The sequence below is a fragment of the Colobus angolensis genome, unplaced genomic scaffold (assembly GCF_000951035.1).
Source record: "Colobus angolensis palliatus isolate OR3802 unplaced genomic scaffold, Cang.pa_1.0 Scaffold204, whole genome shotgun sequence".
NCBI classification, from domain to species: Eukaryota; Metazoa; Chordata; class Mammalia; order Primates; family Cercopithecidae; genus Colobus; species Colobus angolensis.
The window spans coordinates 1,196,012-1,203,511 of NW_012115200.1; the positions used below are offsets into that span (position 1 = coordinate 1,196,012).

Below are 7,500 nucleotides of genomic sequence, written 5' to 3' on the forward strand. Positions count from 1 at the left end.
CAACATGGAGAAACCCCATTTCTACTAAAAAAAAATACAAAATTAGCTGGGCGTGGTGGCGCATGCCTGTAATTCCAGCTACTTGGTAGGCTGAGGCAGGAGAATCGCTTGAACCCAGGAGGCAGAGGTTGCAGTGAGCCAAGATCGTGCCATTGTACTCCAGTTTGGGGCAACAAGAGCAAAATTCCATCTCAAAATAACAAGAAAAAAAGGAAAGAAAGGAAGAAAGAAAGGAAGGAAGGAAGAAAAAAAAAGAAAGAAAGAAACAAAGAAAGAAAGAAAGAAAGAAAGAAAGAAAGAAAGAAAGAAAGAAAGAAAGAAAACTTAGGGGGCACTCAGGGAGGAGCCCTCCCCAAACCAGTGAGCATCGTCCTAGGCTCCAATGCCACGAAGACTAAGCCGGCTTTCCTGGGTGTTACATTAAATAAAAGGGACACTCCCCCATTGGGCCTAAATGACCCTGTTCCAAGCGATGGGACTCTTAGGGGAACGTGACCTTTGATGCAGGCCCCATCGCTGCCCAGCGTTGGGTGACCCTGCTCAGGATCCCCACATGCACGCCTGGGGAAGGCACACGCTGCCTGCCCATGCCCATAATCAAATTCTGGGCTTGTACTGCACTTATGTCACCCTCGGATGGCTCCGGCCCAGGCACAGGCCTCCAGACCGGTTTTTCTGCAGCTCCGTAACATCAAGATTGGCCATCTCTGTGCAATCTTTCTGATTCCATGAAAACTCACAGAAAGAGGGAGGGTGCAGTTCCTTATGAAACCATTGTGGAAACCTGGACTCAGCTGGCAGGCCTCAATGGTCAAGGTTGGTCTTTCTCCCTTTGTAAAGTCAACCTTACCAGGGCAAATGCTTTTAGGGCCTTAAACACTGCCAAAGTTTTGTTTCCTTGTGTGCTTTAACATGGCACCCTGCCCCCAACTGCTTTCTGCTGAGAGGGACAGAGGAAAATATAGGCAGGAGGGTGGAGAGTGGAGGGAGGAGGGAGGAGGGAGGGAGAGGAGGGAGGGGAGGGGGGCGGAGGCAGGGGCGGCGGCTGGAGCTGCCTGTCTGGGCAAATGCACGGCCTCCTCTCCAGATGTGCAGGCAGCTCAGTCTTCCAGCAGAGACACGCTGGAGCCGACTCCTTCCGTTCGCGGGGCCTGGGCTCCATGTCCTACAACAACACAACCGCGAGCCCCTTCCTTTCCGCACATGTTAAACTCATTTCCTAGTGAATTACTGGGAAGGCGCGGCCGCTGCCCCCACCACTGTTTGCAGAGGGATGCGCCCCATCCACTCGGGCACCACAGTCCTGCATGAATTTTGAGTATTTTCTAGCTGAGCGACTTCCAGCGAAGAAATTGGAGAGGGATCATTTTCATTTGTGTTGTTTTTAAAGGGAAGGGGAAATGAGTGATTCAAAAACAACTAAAATAAGAGTTTCCCAATACCCCTCCCTGCAGTGCTCTCTATCGAACTGCTAGCAAATTTATAGCATTTACTCTTTTGACAGATACGTCTGACCTTTTTCTGAATACATCGTTTTGAAAACAGTTTTCTCAAGCTTCTACAATTTAATGAACGCTGGTTACCCCAACGACTAAGAAGCTTATAAAATTCAACAAGAACAACAACAAAAAACCCTTAACCCATAAAATTCCTGCACTAATTTTTCTAAAGGATAGCCATATTTTTATTTTAAAGCATGAATAATGTCAGCATAATGTCTCATTATATAGAGTTTGGACCACAAACATTTTTGGGAGATTTGCTATTAAGATAAACAAACAAGAGGAGCTTGTGTTCTGGCAAGCTGACGGAGGGAATGGTTTTCATTTTCTCCAAGTGTAGGCTGCAGAAGCTTTGCCAACTGCAGGTTAAGCTCCTTGAGTTTTCACTTCCTGTACCCCCACTTGTCAATCACTTCCTGTCTGCAACGACAATTTCCATCATTAGAGCTTGGAATTTTTATCTTCTTCAACGTGTCTCCCTTTGCCACTGTTAGTTTGAATTCTGAGGAATTATTCACCATCTTTAAAAAGTAACCAACGATTACAGCATCACAGTGAGCCACCTATGCCTAGCAAAGATCACCATCCTCCTTGTCGGTCTCCTAAAGGCTTTGACAAGGGCAGCTTCGCCTGCTTTCTTCGGCATCACGAGAAGGCCTCTGGCCAGCCCCAATTATCTTCTGGTGCACAGAGTAATTATTTGCTTCCTGTAAGCATGCGTAACAGAACCTCGAGTTTGGACGGCTTTCCATAAAGTAATCCAATTCACCCATGCCATCCTAACACAATTACAGGCACTGCAATATCTTCGCTCCTCACCTGATAAGGCTGCCGCAGCGGCACAGGATGGTTTGCGTCAACATGCCTCCCCGAGTATAGCTTCTGACAGCCCTGCTTCCAGCCCTTGCCTCCACCCCTGCACGTTCATACCCAGCTGCATGCTGCTGCGGGGCCCGGGCAGGCAACATCACGAGGTTTTCACCCTTGCACAAGCAGACGGGAATCCGAGTTGGTTGAGAGTGATGTGGAAGTCATTGTGGGTGTGTGGCTTGTTTTCAAACCCAGCCCTCGACTGGCCTGGCGGTCGAGTCCGTACCCAGGTCAGGCAGCCATAAATCTCGCAGGCCTCCTCAGCCTAGGCCAGAGATGCAGGCCCGGGCCTGGTGGTGGCCCCGACCCACCGTGGCAGGCGACCACGCGCACCGTGACACACAGCGGAGGCTGACCATGCAGCCCCCATGGTGCACACCCGCATCTCAAGGTTATGGGCAGAGCAAACCTACAAAGTGGGCACTGTTCCTGGTGCCTCCCTCTTTAAATGAAAGCATGCCATTGTGCCTCCATAATGCAGCTCTTCCTTTTCTGTTTATTTTCAGAAGTTTGGGGGGAAAAATTGAAAGGATGAATGAATGCAGTGAACTTTTTGCCTCTCCCTACTGGCGCTGCCAGGGAATAAAACAGCCATTCACACCTGAGCCCGGCGAAGCCAAATGGGGCCGGTGCCAGCCAGAATCAGATTCTTTGTAGCCACATCCATTCATCCAAAGGGTGTTTTAATGTCGCCAAATTTCTAGCCAATACTTTCCCTTCACTGAAGGCCCAATGTATTAAAACAGACCCTGAACCAAAGAGCATCTCCAATGCACAGCCTCCGCCAAGAGAGGATCTCCAGGACCCCAAGGCCTATCCAATGATAATTATATTCACATCTTTAAGAAAACTGAGAAGGAAAAATTAACACTAAACTATACTGTTTTCATTGCATTATGCAGATGAAATGACGAGTTGTCATTTAAGAAGTTAATAAACAGTCTCCATTTTGCAGGTTATCCAAATGCTACTGAATAGAAAACCTTGGATCCCTAAATGATGTGTAATTAATATTATTTTTAAAATCCTCCTTGACAGGCCGGGGCTTAGCCAAAATGTAAATGACATTAAAGAAGACAATGAATTTAATTTTATTTAATGTCCCTTTTTGCAGATCCTCATTTACATAGCATTTTTAACAAAAGCGTTGACCTTATAAATGCTGGCATTTGTACAGCTTCAGCAGAGTTGGATTTAATCACGCTCGTGCAAAGCCATGAGGGAGGAAGCTTTAAGTTCTCTGCTTGGAGATGGAGTAGGAATAAAAACATTGGGACTGGTCAAATGTTTATCCTCCCCGCTTCTGAAAACAACCTGACAAGAAGATGTAAAGGGCTAGGGAATAACCCGGTGCTGTTTGTAAGGCTTGGTAATAATCATACATAATCGTTTGGAAATATAGCTAATAAAAAATATAATGAGTGTTCAGCAAAATCGGCATTAGGCCCAAATTACATGATATTAATACTTGAACAGGTGCAGAAAGGCGCTTTAAATGAGGTAAATGAATAAAATGTCCCAGAGCACAACTGTGTGTGCTGACAAAAAGTCAATCCCATGAATAATTCAGTGAGCAGGACTGCCAGCAAAGGTCGGCTCTCTTTGACCTTTGTGACAGGAAGTGAAAGGAAACACTGTTGACTAAAAAAAAAAAAAGAAAGAAAGAAAAGCAAGAAAGAAAAAGAAAGAAAGAAAAAAGAAAGACTGAAAAAAAAATCTCCAATCGTTGGGCTACCGTTCCACAGTCACTTTAGAGGTGTAAACTTAAAGCGCACGTATGAATCAAAGTGTGGCTGTGCAGGGTTGGGGGGTGCAGAGCTGAAATGGGGGTAGTCAGGTCATCTGACTAAAGACAATGTGAAATCACAGACAATGGAAGGTTAAGCAAATAATATTTCCCTACGATGCAACGTCAATTACGCATAAAAATCTGAGGTCAGCTGAAAAGTATTTTCAGAGCCCACAGGGTTGAAATTTTATAACAGCTGTTAAATATGACAAAACTTCATCCTCCCCCCCCCACCCCCACCAAAACTAAAGCAATTCCAAACTCTGTATGAAAGAAAATGGGATAAACAGATGTCTGGCTTCCAGACAGGAAAGTAGGACAGACTTGGAATGATAAGTCTCCCAACTCCATAGACTAATGCCAGATTGATTGGGGAGGGGGCACCGCCTGCCGCAGAGATGCCAGCGAGTGGGACGCCGGAGATGGTGCCATCTGGAACCGCCCCGCCGAGCCCGCTCCCAGTGCTGCATGGAGCCCCTGCGTGTGCCCAGCCTGCCTGGGCAGTCACAGCCCCTACAGTCGGCCTCCCCACTTTGCAACAGTTGGACCTCGCACCTTCCATCCACCCAGCCCAAGCAAGGAGGGGGAGAAAAGGAGTATGCACCTTCCTGGGCATTTCCAGAGCTCCTTGGGAAACAGACTGGGATGGCACGAGCAAGTGATGGGAGCCAGAGTGTGGTGTTGGCTTAGCAGCTACACCGACATCCTGGAATCATTTGCAGCCCTTGGAATGCACGGGTGAAACAGGAGAGATTTATCTGTTCATAGTTGGGATATGTGGACAATGGGTGTTCCTAATGAAGACCATCTGCTTTTGTGTTTTCCCAGAAAACATTATTCCACGAGGAAAATGATACTCCCATCCTTTTCAGCAATACCATTAAAAATCATGCGTGTGTGTGCGTGTGCACACGTGTATATACATATGTATAGAAGGTGTGCATGTGTGTTCGTGTGTGTGCACTCTTCCTTTACTTGCATTTGGTTCTCTGCAGGTCGCAGAATTTACCATAGATACTTTTTTTCCTGTGGTATCTCTGTATTGACCATGCTTTTTACTTTACAATGTTATGTTTCTCCTTTGCTCTGTAAGTTGTTATATTATTTTAAATACACTGCATATAGTTATAACCATGGTGCTATTAAAAAATTGTTTCTCTAGCAATGTTTTATGAGAAAGAAAACAGTTAACATAAGTGAAACCTTTGCAGTGCATGAAAAGGGCTTTGTAATGGGAAACAGCCTCACTTTCCCCCCTTTTTTTTTTCTCTGAAGGGTCTTCATGCCATTCATAAGTATTTAATGCTTCTGAAAGATAACTGAACTAAATTGTGTAATTAATTGATTTAAGGCATCAGAGTCTATAGAATGTGATTACCCTGCCAGAGCGAGGAGCTTACTTCTCTGTTCTCATAACACAGAAAAGCAGTCTCAACGTGCCGGAAGAGGCTCGGTGTGGGCTGGAACAAATGTGGACCCATTGATCTCAATTCAGGTTGGAATTATTGGTTTATATCCTCAGGACAAATATGCCTTATCTGGTCAGAACCTGCTAAATGTATCCAAAGGCCACAAGGAGCCGGCAAAGCACGTTGTATATAATTCTTTTTTAAGCCAACTAACCAAATGAGACACTGCTGATGGGGACCTGGAAACTGACTCCCCAGTCTGGTGGGACATTTTATTCTGCAATACTCAAGAGAAAACACAGGCTAGAAACTCAACATAAGCAACTAATTTTCAGAGGCAACATACACCTCACAGAAATGATTATCATTATGAAACTGAAACGCATCTCAGTTGCAAAAGACGGTATCACTCTAAAGAGAATGCCCTCCTATAGGTATTCTTCTTTCTCTGATTAATCTAACTTGCCCTAGTGAACACTAAATTCTTCATTTTTTTCACATAGAAATATGCCTTAAGCTGAAGACAGTGCCAATACTGCAATCATTTCACAGGGATTTACAGCAGACAACACAATGCTAATAGTACGTTGCCATTCTAAGTGACAGTTTTCTTAAGAATGCTAAAAATGTACATCATACTTGTCATTTCATAAAACTATCCTTACCTTAAAATCCCTAAAATAGACGGTGATTAAAATTTCTATAAAATTGCCAGATCTTTGAATTTAGAAGCAGAGCAGATTTTTCATCAATAATTAAGACCTCCAAAGCATTTATGCCAGGCGTAAACGGAGCTTCAATCCTCCTTATTCAAATAAACATGGTAAACCCATTAACCAAATGTTTTTACGTTTTTTCCCCTCCTCTCATGCTTCTAGAATATCAAATAATCACACACTTCTCTTAGGTTATAGAAATATGAGTAATCTTAGCACATATTTTAATTAACCAAATATAAGAAAACATTCTCTCAGACAAGAATTAAGGAACATATTTCTGCATGTCTGGGGAAAATATTTCCCACCATATGATAAAAATTGAGTATTAAAAGTTATTCAGTATCAATAGTCAATAAAGGATTGAATGTTGCACAAATCCAAAGTGATTTTGAAGGGAAAACACAGCATCCAAAATGTTAGCCAAATCAACATGGCTACTTCATCACTGTGGCATGCTAGAAATCTCACACTTTATAAACAAGTCCTCTTTTAAAATTTAAAGCATCACTCAAAAGATGAAACACTTTCACAATCCTTCATTCAAAGCCAACATGCACTGCCTTTTCAAGCAACTTATACTCAGACAAGACTCCAATAGCTCAAACACTTCTAGCCAATCAAAAAAAATAAAATAAATTCAGTTACAAGACAATAATCTAAGGCTATATGATTTCCATAGCCACAACACTAAAGACAGATATAATTATATTGATTTTCGTAGTTCAAGTTCTATAAAGTGTTGAACTTCTTCTCAATTGCCTGAGTGACGGCCACAACTGGTCAACCCTATTTGATTACTAATAAGAGAGCTGTCCCTTCTGTCAGATACCGAACATTCTCCACTAAGCAAACAGCTATTCCAGCTAGTTAAACATTAGCATTGCTCTCCACTGGTGGCGCATATTTCTTTAGGCTTAACTCATGGAGTTTTCCGGGTTTAATTTTTCAGACACTGGACAGCAAAGTTCATGATCAAAAGATAACTTTGTAATGAAAGCTGCGGAAATTCAACCCCTCTTCAAAACCGTCCAAACCTCTGCTTCACAAAACTGGTGTCATATGTACACGTCTAACATTTATTCAATTTGGGTACCAATTTCAAAATCTGCAGTCAATCACACACTGGGCCTTTTGCTGCTACCCACTGTTGGGAAGAAAGAAATCCTCCTCTCCTGCAAGGCACCGAAACCCAGCGAGTTGGGAGAGGGCTG

The 7,500-nt window shown here is 43.6% G+C and overlaps 1 protein-coding gene across 1 annotated transcript in view; it reads right to left on the bottom strand.

Moving 5' to 3' along the window:
- EBF3 (early B-cell factor 3) overlaps positions 1–7,500 on the bottom strand; it is a 127,956-nt gene that overhangs the window by 110,882 nt on the left and 9,574 nt on the right. The gene's annotated exons all lie outside the window — the stretch shown is intronic.